Consider the following 16,191-nt stretch of genomic DNA (forward strand, 5'->3'; position numbering starts at 1 on the left):
GAGACGCCAACCTACAAATGGCCTGCACCAAAGGGTCAATGACATATAACAGAGCGGAAATAGCCTTTTTTCCAGACTACACCCTTGAGGTCCAACGGGCCAGGCAATCCTTTGAACACCTAAAGAGGAAACTACGCTCCATGAACGTGAAATACGGACTGGTGTTCCCATCCCAACTGAAAATCCTGCATGAGGGCAAAACTGTCCATTTCACTGACCCGCAGGAGGCCTGGAGATGGGCAGAAACTCACACTGGGGGGGACTGGACTGGACCAAATCAAAATCGCAGAAGTAGATCAAGACCCCGACCACGGGGAGAAAGACCTGCACAGCAACCCAGACCGGAGGTCCCAATCGAACCAGACGGAGACCCCAATGAATAACGGATGTTTAAGAAAAAAATAGGTGCAGCGGCCGGACACGTGAACGGGCCGATTCACGGCATACTCAATGCCCGGTCACTTCTCCTGGCAACAACCTGCAAGGAACACTCCTCCGGGAGTATCATTGATGGCGGATTACCCCTGTCCCCCTGCAACGGATCACATGAACCGCAAGCAGTCACCAGTAACACACCATGCCACCGGCGGCCGCCATGCCCCGACTTGAGACCCGAGACACCAGACCCACACGGGTATAGTAAGTCAGAGGGGTAGTGGGAACAATTCATGTTAAGTTAACCTGGCGACATAGTTTTTAAGCGCCAGTAGAGATCGGGCGACAGATACTTCATGTTGGGGAGGAGTATGGGGAGAGGGGAAGGGAAGTTGTATAATGTTTATCTTTTTCCGGGGAACCATACCAGGCAAGCGTCCATAGCGAATTCACCAAACACACAGTGCTCGCCGCCCACACTCCCACCAAATGCGAACACAATGTTTCTAAGTTCATACACACCACGCGCCCGCAGAGCACACCACCATAAACCTTTAGACAGTAATGGCTACACAACAACATAGCGACCCCGATTGCCAAAATACACAACCCTCAACGATGTCTAATGAACGCCATAGGTCTCTTAAGCTCCTTACATGGAATGTGTGGGCTCAAGTATAAAACTCCGACTGATCCTACAGTTTCTTAACAGGCACTCCCCTGATGTAGCTCTTCTGAGACCCACTTAGCAGGCTCAAACTGCCAGTTTTTCCGCAGATCCAACTATCGGGCGACGTACCACGGAGGGTATACTATGGGCTCCCGGAGGGTCCTGAAACTCCTGCATAAACGACTCCCTTTTGAATTATCCACTGTGGTGCAGGACCCCAGTGGCCGTTTTGTGATGATTCAAGGTACACTCTGGGGGGAGACAATGGCTATTCTAGCGATATATTCCCCACCGGGATTGGGGGAGGCTCTCCTGGGGGAGGTGACGGCACTGATGGCGCAACAACAGACAGAGCTGTGCATCCTAGGAGGGGATTTTAATGATGTTATGTGTAACACACTCGACCGGACCCATATCCGCAACAGAAACCCGCACCGGCCCACGGGTCTAGCGACCTTTGCATCGCGCTCGGTCCGAGCGACGTGTGGAGAGAACTACACCCAACAGACCGGGGATTCTCCTTCCACTCGGGAGCACACGCATCCCTTTCCAGGTTAGATTATTTTTTCCTCCCACCCCCCGAAGCATATAGGGTAAAGGCGGCAGAGCTCCTCCCCCGCGGCATATCAGATCACTCTCCCTTAGAGGTGACGCTCCAAACGGAGCGTCCCCTACCACCCAAAACATGGAGATTAAATAACTACTACCTGGGCCCCCCTGAATTCGTGGAGCATATTACTGTAAAGTCAGATGAATTCTTCGAAATTAACACGGGCTCGGTGGAGGACCCAGTGACACTTTGGGAAGCACACAAGGCGGTACTTAGAGGGGAGATGATGGCCTGGATATGGAACAAAAGGAGAGAACATCATAGGAAAGTAACTGAGGCGGAGGCTGAGGTAGAAAAGTGGGAAACCAATTACATCACCAACGCTACCCCAGAAACACACCGCTCCCTGTTAAAGGCCAGAGCTACCCTGCATAACACAGCGCTAGATAACACCAGACAGGCACACAGGGGGTCCAAAAACAGAATTTATGAACAGGGAGATAACGGCATGGCTGGAGCGACGGGAGGAAGGGCACAGACATCTTAGATTAATTACAGATAGCCCAGACAGACCTGCCCAAACAGACCCAGAAATAGCGGAGGCATTTGCCAACTTTTATGCCTCGCTCTACGCCGCTCCAACGGCCCCCACGGACTCATCCCTTCTGGAGGAGATCACGCTCCCGCAGTTGTCGGAACCCCAAAGAGCACATCTGGATAGGGAAATAGATGAAGCCGAGATCGCAGAGGCCATGACCCAACTACAAATCGGGGAAAACACCAGGCCCAAATGGCTTCCCGGCCGAGACCTGGAAGAAGTTGGGCACCAACAAGATGGCGGCCCCCCTTCGTGATCTGTTCCTAGCCGCCAAGACGCAGGGCACCCTTCCCCCGGACCTACGAACCGCCAATATCGTGGTAATTCCCGAACAAGGGAAACCTCATAACCAATGTAAGTCGTATAGACCGATATCACTCATTAATAGCGAAACTAAAATCCTGGCCAAAGTATTGGCAAATAGGCTCCAAACGGTCATAACGGCATTGGTCCATCAAGATCAATGCGGCTTCATGCCGCAAAGATCGACCAGAATGAACCTATGACATTCACACCTGCTCCTGGAAAGGGCCCCAACCCTTAATACGCCACTCGCGTTGCTTGCAATTGATTATGAGAAAGCGTTCGATTCGGTGGTATGGGCAAGTCTCTGGACAATAATGCGGCGTATGGGCATAGGCGAAACCTTTCTCAGCTGGGTTCAACTTCTATACGAGGCCCCCTTGGCCGCAGTTAGAGTAAACGGTTGGACCTCTAGAACCTTCCCACTGGGCCGAGGCACTCGACAGGGCTGCCCACAGTCCCCCCTTCTCTTCGCCCTGGCAATCGAGCCACTAGCCCGATGGCTCCGACAAGTAACTACATGGTCCGGATTCCAATGGCCAAACGGACGGGAGGATAAACTCTCCCTTTATGCAGACAACCTACTGTTGTATTTGAGCAACCTGGACCATGCATGCCCCATCATAGCCCGAATGCTGATGACCTACGGGAATTTCAGTGGCCTCAGGGTAAACTGGGGGAAATCAATCCTCTTCCCGGTTAAAGGCGATGATCTGGCAATTCCCCGGGACACCCATGTCGAGTGGAGAGGGATGGTTTTTGTTACGTGGGCATATGGGTCACTGGGACACTATCAAACTATGTGTTGTATAATCTACACCTGCTGATCGACTACTTCGATGGTGACGTACAGCACTGGAGGCTCCTGCCACTAACACTCATGGGGAGAGCGGCCCTATTCAAGATGATGGCACTTCCACGTTTCCTCTATGTCCTGCAGAACGCCCCGCTAGCCATACCAAATCCTGAGTTCACCCGGGTAGAGGGCCTCTTAAGGAAACTAATATGGAAGGGGGGCACCCCCGAATAGCACTAGCCACGCTCTGTTTGGGAGGGGGGCATAGGAGTCCCACATCTCAGATCCTACTACTTAAATATAGTTAATGACCTCCTCCATGGGGACCCAGAACTCCCACACATCAGAGCGGAATTACCTATAACCCAGGACACCCCACCAATCCGAACACTATACCAAAGCCTACCCAGACCCCCCGCACAAACTACTTCATCCCATATCACGATTGTCTGGAGGCAGGCCCATAGACACATAGGCTGGGAGAACAGGATCACCACGGCACAACCACTATGGGGCAATCATATGCTGACGGAGGTTAAAAAACTGACTACATGGACCCGATGGGTGAGGGCCGGGATTAACAGCGGGAGATGTTATTGCGGATGGCGCCATCCTTCCGTTTGAAACACTCCAACAGAAATTTGGAATCCCGGCAGCAGAACAATAGCACTATACACAACTAACACACGCTCTCAGGGGTTACAGGCAAGAACTTGGCGACGCACCAGATTATACACACCTGGAACGTAACCTACTGCCACAACATATCCCCACCAAGGTAACGACTATGCTGTATAAGGCCATCAATGCATTCGCTACTCCGGAACTGGCCAGCCTCAAAACTAGATGGGAGCGGGATATTGGGGATATTGACCCCAAGGACTGGATTCAGGTCCTCATGCACCCTCGCGAAATCGCAATAGACTCCAGAATAAGACTGGTACAGCTCAAAATACTTCACAGGGTATACTACCCCCACGTGGCCCTTTTCGGTTGGGGAAGGGCAGCAGACCCCAATTGCCTGAAATGCCAGGGGGAGGAGGGCACTTTTTTTCATCTCCTCTGGGACTGCCCCAAGATCAGAGACTTCTGGACACAATGCTCACAAGTACTTACAAGAATGCTGGGCCGCACAATAACACTAGAACCCGCAATAATGCTACTGGGCGCTCCGGATGAAAGCGCCTCGAACAAATGGGAGGGTATTTTTCTCTCCACAGCAATGGGCCTGATAAAGCAGGACATAGCACAGAAATGGGGTGCACCGGAATGCCCAACAGTCGACCAATGGGTCAACGAAATGGACATCTGCGCGACAAAAGAACACAGAATATACACGGCACGGGGGTGCCCTGCAAAAGCTACAAAGATCTGGGGAAAGTGGGAAGAACGTGAAATCTGAGAACTATTGGTGGGCAATGGCGGGAGCACTGGGGTGCTATCTTGAACATTACAGGCGACATACTACTGGAGGTGATGCATGGAGTGACAAACATGAACAGACCAAGGAATCAACCCGGAATGGGGGGGTGCAAGGGGGGAGGGGGGAAACTTTTGATATGTTGTATGAATGTGTTTAAATCACCAATAAAATATGTTTATTAAAAAAAAAAAACAATGTCAAAAATCATAATATCATCATCAGCCACACGTTTTGTTTTCGGATTCTCTTCCACACTCCCAAGCACATGGCGGTTTCGACCTTAAAGGCCCAGTAGAGCACTAAACCTCCACCTGCAGCCACTCTATGGGACCTCAACATATGATCAATGACAGTGGCAACATATACACTATAGCAGGGGTCTTCAACCTTTACGTTAGCTAGATCTACTTGTAGTGGAGGTCAACAGTGGAGAGCTACTATTGTGCGATAATGGGATGGGGACGTTTATAAACCTCAGAATGTTTACAAATTTTGGCCCGATTATTTCCACCCTATAAATAGATGGAACAACACATGCCTTCACAAGTATATTAAGAACGTCAAAAACCTCTTTGTTGCATTATTATTTATTAGTAGCTGCCCCATAAAAAAGACAGATAGTTCTTGGACTACCACACAAATTTCCTGTAACTGTTGTGCCCCTTCCTTTGCGTTTTATGCAGCTTTCGGCTTTCTACATGCTGAGCACACTATTGTTTTCCAAATGTGCATTTCACACTTCCATAAATAAAATTTCCAAACTGAAAAATGCTGCTTGCGTTCACTAGTTTTCTTTGACAGACACCACATATACTTTTATTTGTGTGCCCCTCTGTGTTTTAGCACAGATTATATTTATAAAGTAAAATTTATAAAGATGTTATATGCTTGTCAAAATGGTTAATCACAAATAAATGCTTCTGTTGTGCTGATAGCAGTTTTTAGGAAATTAAACAGTGGGTTCATAGGTGCCAACTTTTGATTTTCGCTACAGGGGCAGAAGTATCCTCACCTTTCCTCTGAATATAAGCAAGCAATCAGCCCAACCCACCCCTTCCCAGCCACATTTTATAGACATGTCTTTTAAAAAAAAAATAAGGAATTGCAAAAAGGCATACGATTAATAACCAGTTTTCAATATTACGCATCTCAGCAACAGTAGGTCAACCTGCCGAGCTACCCCGCAGCCTTGTACTGTAGAGTGGGTCTATGGATCCCTTAATGTTCTCAAAATCACAGTGTTACCAACAGTATTTTGGGTGCACCACTGCCATGGAAGTGATTTGAAGTGGAATTGATATACAGTGTGGAGTTTGGGAAGCGGCAGCATGAAAGAAATGGCACCAGTCCTTTGAGTGGAGTCCAACTGCCAGCATGGCCTCCTCGGAACTCCGACCTTACCTCAAAACTTCACCCCCAGCTCGGCCCTTGTGGGATCCCCTTTCCATTTTTTTCCATTTCCACCACTGCCCAGCCCCCATCTTTGAACATGGGCTGACATCTGTCAATAAGACCTGCGATCATGCAGAAGCGCACAGCCCCTGGCTGCTCGCCTGGGCCCCACCAATACATTTGTGAAATTAGCAATCATGTAGATATTGTTTCATTCCTGAACGTTCAAATATTATATGTGCATTTCACATCTTACTGTTAAACACGCTTGAAGATTGTGGCGCACCTTTGTGTTGCATGGCTGCATTGAGACATCCATTTCGAACACGTGCTGTTCCCGTTAGCCGGCCATATCCAGTTTTTGTCATATCGTAATATCTGCTGACTCCCTACCTCCCATATTTGTTTTTTTGCGCAGTGACAAACATTTTGTAACTCACTTCCATGGACATGTATTTTTAGCATTGCTGTAAATCCAGGTCCTCTTCCACCAGCCACCTATGCTAGCCCAGGCGAGCGGCAGTGCTAGTGTGATATTTTCATTGCGTGGCACACACTGTTCCTGCCCTAACCCCTCGGACATCTCCGACAAACAAGAGCAAGCTCGCTCAAGCAAGACAGTGTCGTGGGGGCGCACAAGGCCATCTGTGGTACTACAGGCGGACGCAGAAGCAGAATGTGATACATCGGTCAGTGAATTTACATGTAGCTCCACGTGGCACAGCAGCCAAGATCCCCGCCGGAGTGACCAGGGTTTGGATCCTGAACACAGACAGTAGCAACAAAAGACACCAGTAAATAATTTTTCTTCAGAAAGGGTTTATTTTTCAGTATCTCCAGCGCGGGCGACTGAAGAGGCTCAGGCGAGCTACTGGTCCCTTGCAATCGACCGTTTGATAACCTCTGCACTATAAGAATCATTAAATAGTTGAACTGTCTATGCATCACTCCGGCCGTTCCTGAAATCATACATTCCCATACTGATATACGACAACATCAGCAGTGCAGGCTACCAGCCTTTCTCTTGGACTGACCCCACCTGTGCCCTCTTCAACAGGACCCATGAGGTGTGGCTCCTGCCTTCCATCAAGAATGCAGCAGGGTCCCCATGCCTGATCCATAAACACCAAGGATGCCTAGGCCGAGGTTTTTATCAAAGCCTTTCTCACCACTGACCAGACCTAGGTTGATCAACATGAGCCCACTTCGGAGGATAGCTCAGGGGGTATGCAGTCTTCATATCGAACATCTTATAAAGACTGAACATATATCAATATTTTAGAACAAAAAATGTTATGACGAATGCACTTACGGGTGGGGTAATGGGTAAAATCTTCTGGGGAAACGGTTGCTGTGGTTTTTAGGGGTGGGGGACAGGCGTTATATTTTTCGTTATAAAAGTATCAATATATCTTCGTTCTTTATATATTGTTTCGATATAAAGACATGTAACCCTCAGGGGCAATGCGGTCGACTTGGAAGCAAGAGGACGTGAAGTAACACAGGTACGATCCCCAGGTCTGTGCTTAAAACCTCTGGGTATTGAGCGCGTTATAAATAACCAAATATATTATATATATACTCACCTCCAAGTACTGCTTTAGAGTGGCTAAACAGAAACAAACGGGTGAACACAAAATTATGAGAGCACTCAGTCTTGAAAGGTGCAAAAATTACTTTAATCTTATATTCTCATAAAACCCACATATAAAACAGGTTATTTAAAAAGAACCAACATGGTCTTACTGAACCGCTTGTTACAGTCCTGCTGTGTCAAATTGCCCAACGCGTTCCAACCCTCCTTCAGGGACTTCCTCAGACGAAATTACAAATCTTTGTTTCCGGCTGTTTTTTATTTTTACATTCCACCAAGTCACGTGATGTATGTGGTCACGTGACTCATTCTTATTTGGCCCAGTTGGCTAAATTAACCCGGAGGCCATCTTGTAGCATATCAAAAAAGAACCAACTCTTGTTGAGCTTGTGCCCGTTTAATATTGTGCTTAAAATAAGCTGCACGGATATATTTAACCATGCGACTTGGTAGAATGTTTTTCAAGCATTATGTACCGTTTTCTAAGCCCATAAACCCAATGGCTCTTAATGTTCCATACAGTCAGCAGTACAGTCTAATTCTGTGTGGCAGGTACATAAAAGTACATTTCGGTTCGCAGCAGTTTAAAGTGTGCTTCTGTTGTCACTGCCCTGGTAGGCTGTACTGAATGCAACAAGATGCTCAATGCCATATTACTGTTATCAATTTAAATCATGCCCCAGTGGGCTACACCCAATAAAGTCCATTGAGCTGAAATAATCTTTCTAGTGTCTTGCACCAGTGGGCTAAACTGCAACAATATCTAAAGTGCAAAGTGCTCAATATCATTTAAGACAAACACCACATTCTATGTTACATATATCACATGTAAACCTGTGTATATCTTAAGAGTGCATCAATATTAATTAATATTAATTCAGCCCCTTTCCATAGGATCGCATCTTCTGCACTTTTCCCGCCTGCTGGCGGCAACATGGCGTACTCGTCCCGATTCTCCTGACCCTCGATGGTCCCCCTCAACTGGACTTCTAGAGACTGCTTCCCCCTGTGCCTCATCCTTCCTGGTGCTGCTTCTGCCCGCTCCTCTTGCTCAGTGCTGCGGGCCTTCCACATCACACTACCGCAGCACTTGCCCCTCATCCATAACTGAGCGGGCTGTTCTGCCGCACTCGGCCTGTGCTTCCGAACTGCTCCCTCCACGATTGACAGCCTCTGCTCACACCGCCTGCACCGGTCTACGCGGGCTGCCCTCCACCTCTGACTGCCACTGTTGCTGCCCTTCCAGGACTCGGCTTGTGATCCGGACTGCTCCCACCTCATTTGTCGGCCACTGCTCCTGCCGCCTGCACCAGTCTATGCGGGCAGCCTTCCACCTGTGCCTGCCGCTGCTGCTACCGTTCCAGGACTGCACAGACTGCTCCAGCCGCCCTCGTCCAGAGAGCTCCTGCTGCCTATGCAGTTCCACTCGGGCTGCCCTCCACCTACTGGACTGCAGGACTGCTTGGGCCGCTCTAACTGCTCTTGAGCTCCCGCCACCTACGCAGTTCTACTCAGGCTGCCCCCTACCTCTACCTACCACGGCTGCCACCCCTTCAGAACCGCGTGGGCCGCTCCAACTGCTCTCGAGCTGAGGGCTCTCGCCGCCTTCACAGGTGTACTCTGCCTGCCTCCACCTCGGCAAGCCGTGGCTGCCGCCCTTCCAAGACTGCGTGGGCTGCCCCAGCTGCTCTCGACTTCAGCGCTAATCCTCACCTGCATTTCACGGCTTTCGACATCAGCCCTGGACTGTTGGGACTAATCCTGCCGCCCTCCTTCCTCTAGCCTGCTCCTAGGGCGGCCGGCCCTGCTTTCATGGACTGGCCTTCTCCAACCAGCCCTTCTTCACTCTCCTGATCCTTACAACCCTAGCCAGCCCTGCATCATTCTCCTCAGTGGGTTTGTGAGTTCGGCCTCCACTCAGCTCCTTTGGCTACCACTAATTCAACACTGCAACCTCCTTTCTCGCCACGACTTCTACTGGGGTTGCCACCTCCTTCCAGAGTGTTCTTGCCTTACTGCATGTTCCACCGATCCACCTCTCATTCTAACCTCAGGACCCTTCTCCCTCTGCTCACTCACTAAACTCCTTTTTTAACATCTGCCTCTCGACTTCCACTTTTCCTACTCCTTTTAAACACACAACTATTATCCCTATTCTCAAAAAACCTTCTGCTAATCCCCACCTTGCATCCAATTATCGCCCCATCTCTCCTACCCTTCCTCTCCAAACCTCTCGAACATATTGTCTATTCTCAACTCTCTTCCTTCCTCTCTAACCACTCCCTCCTTCCCTCTACCCAATCTGGCTTCTGCCCTCATTTCTGTTCTTAACTCTCTCCTTTCTGCACACTACTCTAAGCACTCCTCAATTCTTATTCTCCTTGACCTCTCCGCTGCTTTTGATACTGTTGACCATCCTCTTCTCCTCAACTCCCTCTCCTCATTTGGCCTCATAGACTTCGGCCTTAACTGGCTGTCCTCTTATCTTTCTAACCTCACCTTAACTGTCTGTCCTCTCATCTTTCTAACCTCACCTTAACTGGCTGTCCTCTCATCTTTCTAACCTCACCTTAACTGTCTGTCCTCTCATCTTTCTAACCTCACCTTAACTGGCTGTCCTCTCATCTTTCTAACCTCACCTTTTCTGTCTCCTGGGGTGGCTCCACCTCTCCCACATATCCTCTCAACCATGGCATCCCCTAAGTTTCGGGCCTTAGCCCCTTTCTTTTCTCACTCTATACTTCCTTCTTAGCTCCCATCATCTCCTCATTTGGTATCTCGCACCATTTCTAAGCTGATGATACCCAGCTTTTCCTCTCCTTCTCCTCCTCCTCTCCCGACATTCACGATATACTCTCTTCTTGCCTTTCTGCTATTAAATCCTGGATGTCCTCTCACTTCCTTACTCTTAATGCTGAAAAAACTTTTCTTCCCTGCCAACACTCTTCCTCCTCCCTCCCCTCCCCCTTTGATTCTCTTTCCCCCTCCCAACTCTCCTTTTCTCCCCATGCCCGTAACCTTGGCGTTCCTATTGACCCTCACCTCTCGCTATCTCACCACATTTCTCTTACTGCCAAGTCTTGTCGCTTTCACTTTTACAACATTTGTAAAATTTGACCCCTCCTAACCTTTCACGCTACTAAACTCATAATTACCTCCCTCATCTTCTCCAGACTTTTCCATTGTTCCTCCCTTTTCTTTGGACTCCCCTCCCTTCACCTCTCCCCACTCAAATCTGTCTACCACTCCGCCATCTGCTCCCACTGCCTTCTCTCACCTCTTGACTCCATCTCCTCTTCTCTCACCTCTCTAGGCTGGCTCTCATTTCACTCCCAGCTCAAATTCAAATCCCTCTATGGTCTTGCCCTCCACACCTTTTCTCCCTTCTTACTTTGTACACCCCTTTGGTTCTCTCTGCTCTGCTAATCTTTTCCTACTCTCTCCTCCTCCACCACCACCACCACCACACTGCGCCCCCTCCCGCTTCCGCTCTTTCCAACTCCTCGCTCCGTTCCACTGGAACCGCCTCCCCCTCCCCAAATGCTCTTCTCCCTCCTATCCTTCCTTCCGCTCTTCTCTAAAATCTTATCTTTTCCATTCCCCTCCCTAACACCTTTTGCTTCCTCTCCTATTTCTCCCACCGCCTCATCCCTCACCTCTTACTCCCCCTCTTACTTCTGTACTTCATCACTCTCTCCTTCCTCTCTACTCCCTTCTACCCTACCTCCCGCTCTTATCGGGTCTTATTCTTTCCACTCTTCTCCCTCACACCTTCTCGCCTCCCCTCTTGCTTCTACCTCCACTCATACCTCCCATTCCCTTTCAAACCTCTTTCCCTCTCCACTCTCACCTTACCTCAGCAATAATGTAAATTGTTCCTTGTACTGTTTTCGAGTTGTGATTCAATTGCCATGTTATGCTTGTTGTATATTGCCTTGTTCCTCATGTAAAGCACTTTGGATTAAAGTGCTGTATAAATTAAATACAAATAAAATACAAATATAAAACTTTCTAAAATATATTAAAAGGTTAGGAGCCCTCAAAAATGTATTTCTATAGAAAAAACATTTATACTAGTATTCATATCTCTAGACCATGACATTCTAATCTTCTAATAGATGGCTAGCCAACTCTTCATCAAAATTGTGCCCAAATGGTTCAATACAATAATTAGTTTAGACTCCACTTGCAAAGTCTCAGTTCTCCATTGCCTTTTCTTACCAATTTGGGAACATGTGCTAGTGCAAAATAATTTAATCAAGTAGCAGTGCTGTTATGTGTATCCGCAAAGTGCACTGCCAGAGGATAGTTCTAATCTTTTCAATAATGCTGTAAAATGGGAAATTTTCGTTGGCAAATGGTCAATCCTATAAACATGTTTGCACAAGGACATTTTATGGCATATATTACATACCTATTTAAGCAATTCATTTTAGGTGTAATGTACCACTTCTTTTGTTTTTTATTCCCACATGGCTTTCTGTTCTGCAAATTTGCACATTTTACATTTGTCACAACATTTTCTCGATGTCGCACTGCCTAGCCAATTGGTTTGTTGATTGACTGGCTTCAACATGCTAGGTGATATCAGGTCTTTTAGAGTTTTGGCTTTAGAGAATGTCATTTGGGGAAACTGTTGTAATACTCCACTGATATCATTATCAGCTTTCAGAATTGGCCGGTGCTTTTGGAGTATACCCGATGTGTTGCGACTGAAGACTGAATTGTGTAATAAATCTTATACAATCAGTGTCTTTTTTCTTTTAATTTACCTTTGAGAGTTCCACTCCATTTCGTTTTGTGGTTTTGTCATAAACATTGGTGACACTTTGTCTGGAATATCCCCTTTACAGAAAATGTGCTCCCACGTTGCTAACTTCCTATTGAAATTCATCATCCAAAGAACAGTTTCATTTGGCTCTGATCATTTCCCAATAGGGGATACTTTTGATCACATTTTTTGGATGGTGGCTTTTCCCATGTAAAATTGTTTTAGATGCATTAACCTTCCCGTGTAATTTACTACATAGCTTGCTGTTTAATACAAACAATTCTACATCCAAAAATGGCAATCGGTTTGGAGTACAGGAGAAAGTCAACTTCAGATTCTTCAGATTCTAATTGTTGTTGTTAAGAAGCGAAATATATTCAACTAGTGATTCTTCTGTTCCGCTCAAAATTAAGAGCAGATCATCTATATATATATATATATCTGTACCAAGAGATTATTTGTCCCTGATATTCATCAAAGCAATCCGACCATGCATAATCCTGTTCCCAACACCCCATGTAAATATTAGCATAAGGGAGGAAAGGGGATTTCCAGACAAAGTGTCACCAATGCTTATGACAGAACTACAAAATGAAAAAGAGTGGAACTCTCAAAGCTAAATAGAAAAAAGACACAGATAAGATTTATTACACAATTCACATCAGAAATATACTTCAAAAGCACTGGCCAGTTCTGAAAGCTGATGATGATCTCAGTGCAGTATTAAGACAGTTTCCCCAAATTACATTCTCTAAAGCCAAATCTCTAAAAGACCCGATATCACCTAGCATGTTGAAGCCAGTCAATTAATCAATGAACGAATTGGCTAGGCAGTGCGACATCGAGAAAAATGTTTTGACAAATGTAAAGAATGTAAAGTGTGCACATTTGCAGAAAAGAAAACCATGGTAGAATATGGGAAGAAAAAAACAAAACAACTGGTACATTATGCATAAAAACTATTGCTTAACTAAGTATGTAGTTTATGCCATAAAATGTAAAATATCCTTGTGCAAAAAATGTATATAGGATCTACCATTTGCCAACAAAAAATTCACATTTTACAGCATTATCGAGTCATTCTACACAAAGATGAGAACTATCCTCTGACAGTGCACTTTGCCGATAGACATAACAGTCATGCGACTCTTGCACTAGCACATGTTCCCGAATAGGTAAGACAAGGCAATAGAGAACCGAGTCTTTGCAAGTTGGAGTCTAAACTAATTATTGTATTCAACACGTACATTTGGGCACAATTCAGATGAAGAGTTGGCTATCCATCTATTAGAAGATTAGAATGTCATGGTATAGAGATACGTATACTAGTATGACAGTAAGGTTTTTTTCTATCGAAATACATTGTTGAATGCTCCTTACCTTTTTTTTTTTTTTTTAGCCATTTTTATTAGGCTTTGTAAATGCTCCTTACCTTTTTATATATTTTAGAAAGTTATATTGATACACTCTTTATATACACTGGTTTTAATGTGATACATGTAACATATAATGTGGGGTTTGTCTTAAATGATATTGAGCACTTTGCACTTTAGATATTGTTGCATTTTAGCCCACTGGGGCAAGACACTAGAAAAATGAATTCAGCACAATGCATTTTATTGGGAGTAGCCCACTGGGGCATCATTTGAATCGATAACAGTAATATGGCATTGAACAGCTTGTTGCATTCAGTACAGCCCACAAGGGCAGTGACAACATAAGCGCGCTTTATGCTGTTGCAATCCGAGGGCTTCTCTGAAATTTACTGTCCTGTACGTGCCACACAGTATTAGACTGCAGTGGGGACTGTACAGAACATTAAGAGCCACTGGGCTTATGGGTTTAGAAAACGGTGATTAATTATTGAAAGCATACCAAGTCACATGGTTAAATATATCAGTGCTGGCGTATTTGAAGAACAATATTAAACAGGCAGAAGCACAAAGTGCTATTTTAATACACTACAAGATGGCCCCCGGGTTAATTTAGCCAACTCCGCCAAATAACAATGAGTCACGTGACTTGGTGGAATGTAAAAATAAAAAAAAACAGCCTGAAACAAAGATTTGTAATTTCATCTGAGGAAGTCCCTGATGGAGGGATGGAACGCGTGGTGCAATTTGACATGGCAGGACTGTAACAAGCAGTCCAGTAAGACCATGTTGGTTCTTTTTAAATAACGGGTTTTATATGTGGATTTTATGAGAATAAAAGATTAAAGTTATTCTTGCACTTTTCAAGACCGAGTGCTCTCGTAAGGTTGTGTTCACCCATTTGTTTCTGTTTAACCACTCTAAAGCCGTACTTAAAGGTGAGCACGTGCGTCTAAGAATTAACTTTGACCTGTCTTGCGGTCAACAGAGAGCACCCGCTAACAGTAGGCTTGTGCACCGTGCCAGCAAGAGGTTGTGTAGGAGAATATATATTAGATTATTGATATCCTAGCAAGAGGTGTGAAGCAGCCCTAAACATTGCAGCCAGCTCCCCACAGACAGTGAAATCCCATGACCAGCAAAGCTGAATCAAACAAATGATTTCATGATGACTTGAGTGCAATGAATTGTGTGAAATTGTACTGGGGAGGGTCAGAAGGATATCAAAGTTCCCATTCAGACTATGTAACCTCCTACATCTACAGGAGGGGTTACAAGGGAGCCAAGAAACAGTACCACAACTGACTCACCACTGATGACAAAGCTATTCTTCCACGTCTCCCAAGAGATGGCCATCCTTCCCTAAGCACCCTCATCCGATAACTCTCCAAAAGCTTGGAGATTATCTTATGCAATTCATTCACACGTGGCTCAAGAACTTCTGCACCAACACCGCATACCTTAGGCTTCTTCCCCAACCTTATTTCCCTGAAAACCAGAGGTACTTCATTAAACTTAATCCTGGTATAAAGACCCTAAATTCCTGCAAGGCATCAGCATCATTCCCAGGCCTTTACCACCACAAAAAAACTAAACATGATGTCCCAGGGATACCGCCTTGTTGATTGCCCTCATCAACATTTAACTGAGAGGAGAGAAAATGCCCCCAAATCTGAAGCCGGACATAATCATTCCCCTTCTGAGGAAGGCTTGCACAGACCTGGAGATACTTGCAAACTTCAGACCTATATTGCATCTACCATGCATGAGCGAAGAGTTCGAATCAGCAATGGCCACACAGCTTTCATTCAAATGGAACGTTACTCCTCCCACCTATCAATCTGGTTTCTGCCCTTTTAGAGTTATTTGAAGCACTCTTGTGGATGTCTGTGGGGAATGTCTAATGGCTAACGACCAGAGAAAGCCTTGCACCCTGATTCAACTTTACCACTATGCAGTATTCAATAGTATCTGACACAGTTATTATCAAAATATTTATTCAGCGCTGGCCTAATATCGAAAAGCAACAGAGTGCTTTACAAATCATAGGGTGAAGTACACCCTGAGGGAAGCATATTGCAAAGGAAAAATATAAGATAGCAAAGAGCTAACAATGGGAGGGGGGGCAGGCAATAAGTCTGCAGTGTATCTACAAGAAACTAGGGGAGTAAGCGGACAGGGGGGGCGGGGTTGATCGCCCAGTCTCATGGTAGTTGAGGAGTGGAGTGGGTGTGGACCAAGGTATTAAGGAGAAGCCATTCCTTGAAGAAGTATATCTTTTTAGTGTATTGGACAACTGACCTAAGACAGTGGAGTCACCAAGGAATTATTTCTCTTCTAAAAGCC

General features: G+C 46.1%; 1 protein-coding gene across 2 annotated transcripts in view; it reads right to left on the reverse strand.

Annotated features, from left to right (window-relative positions):
- SIGIRR (single Ig and TIR domain containing) overlaps positions 1–16,191 on the reverse strand; it is a 180,150-nt gene that overhangs the window by 18,809 nt on the left and 145,150 nt on the right. The window lies entirely within an intron of this gene.

The sequence above is a fragment of the Ambystoma mexicanum genome, chromosome 11 (genome assembly GCF_040938575.1).
Source record: "Ambystoma mexicanum isolate Mex_15411 chromosome 11, UKY_AmexF1_1, whole genome shotgun sequence".
NCBI classification, from domain to species: Eukaryota; Metazoa; Chordata; class Amphibia; order Caudata; family Ambystomatidae; genus Ambystoma; species Ambystoma mexicanum.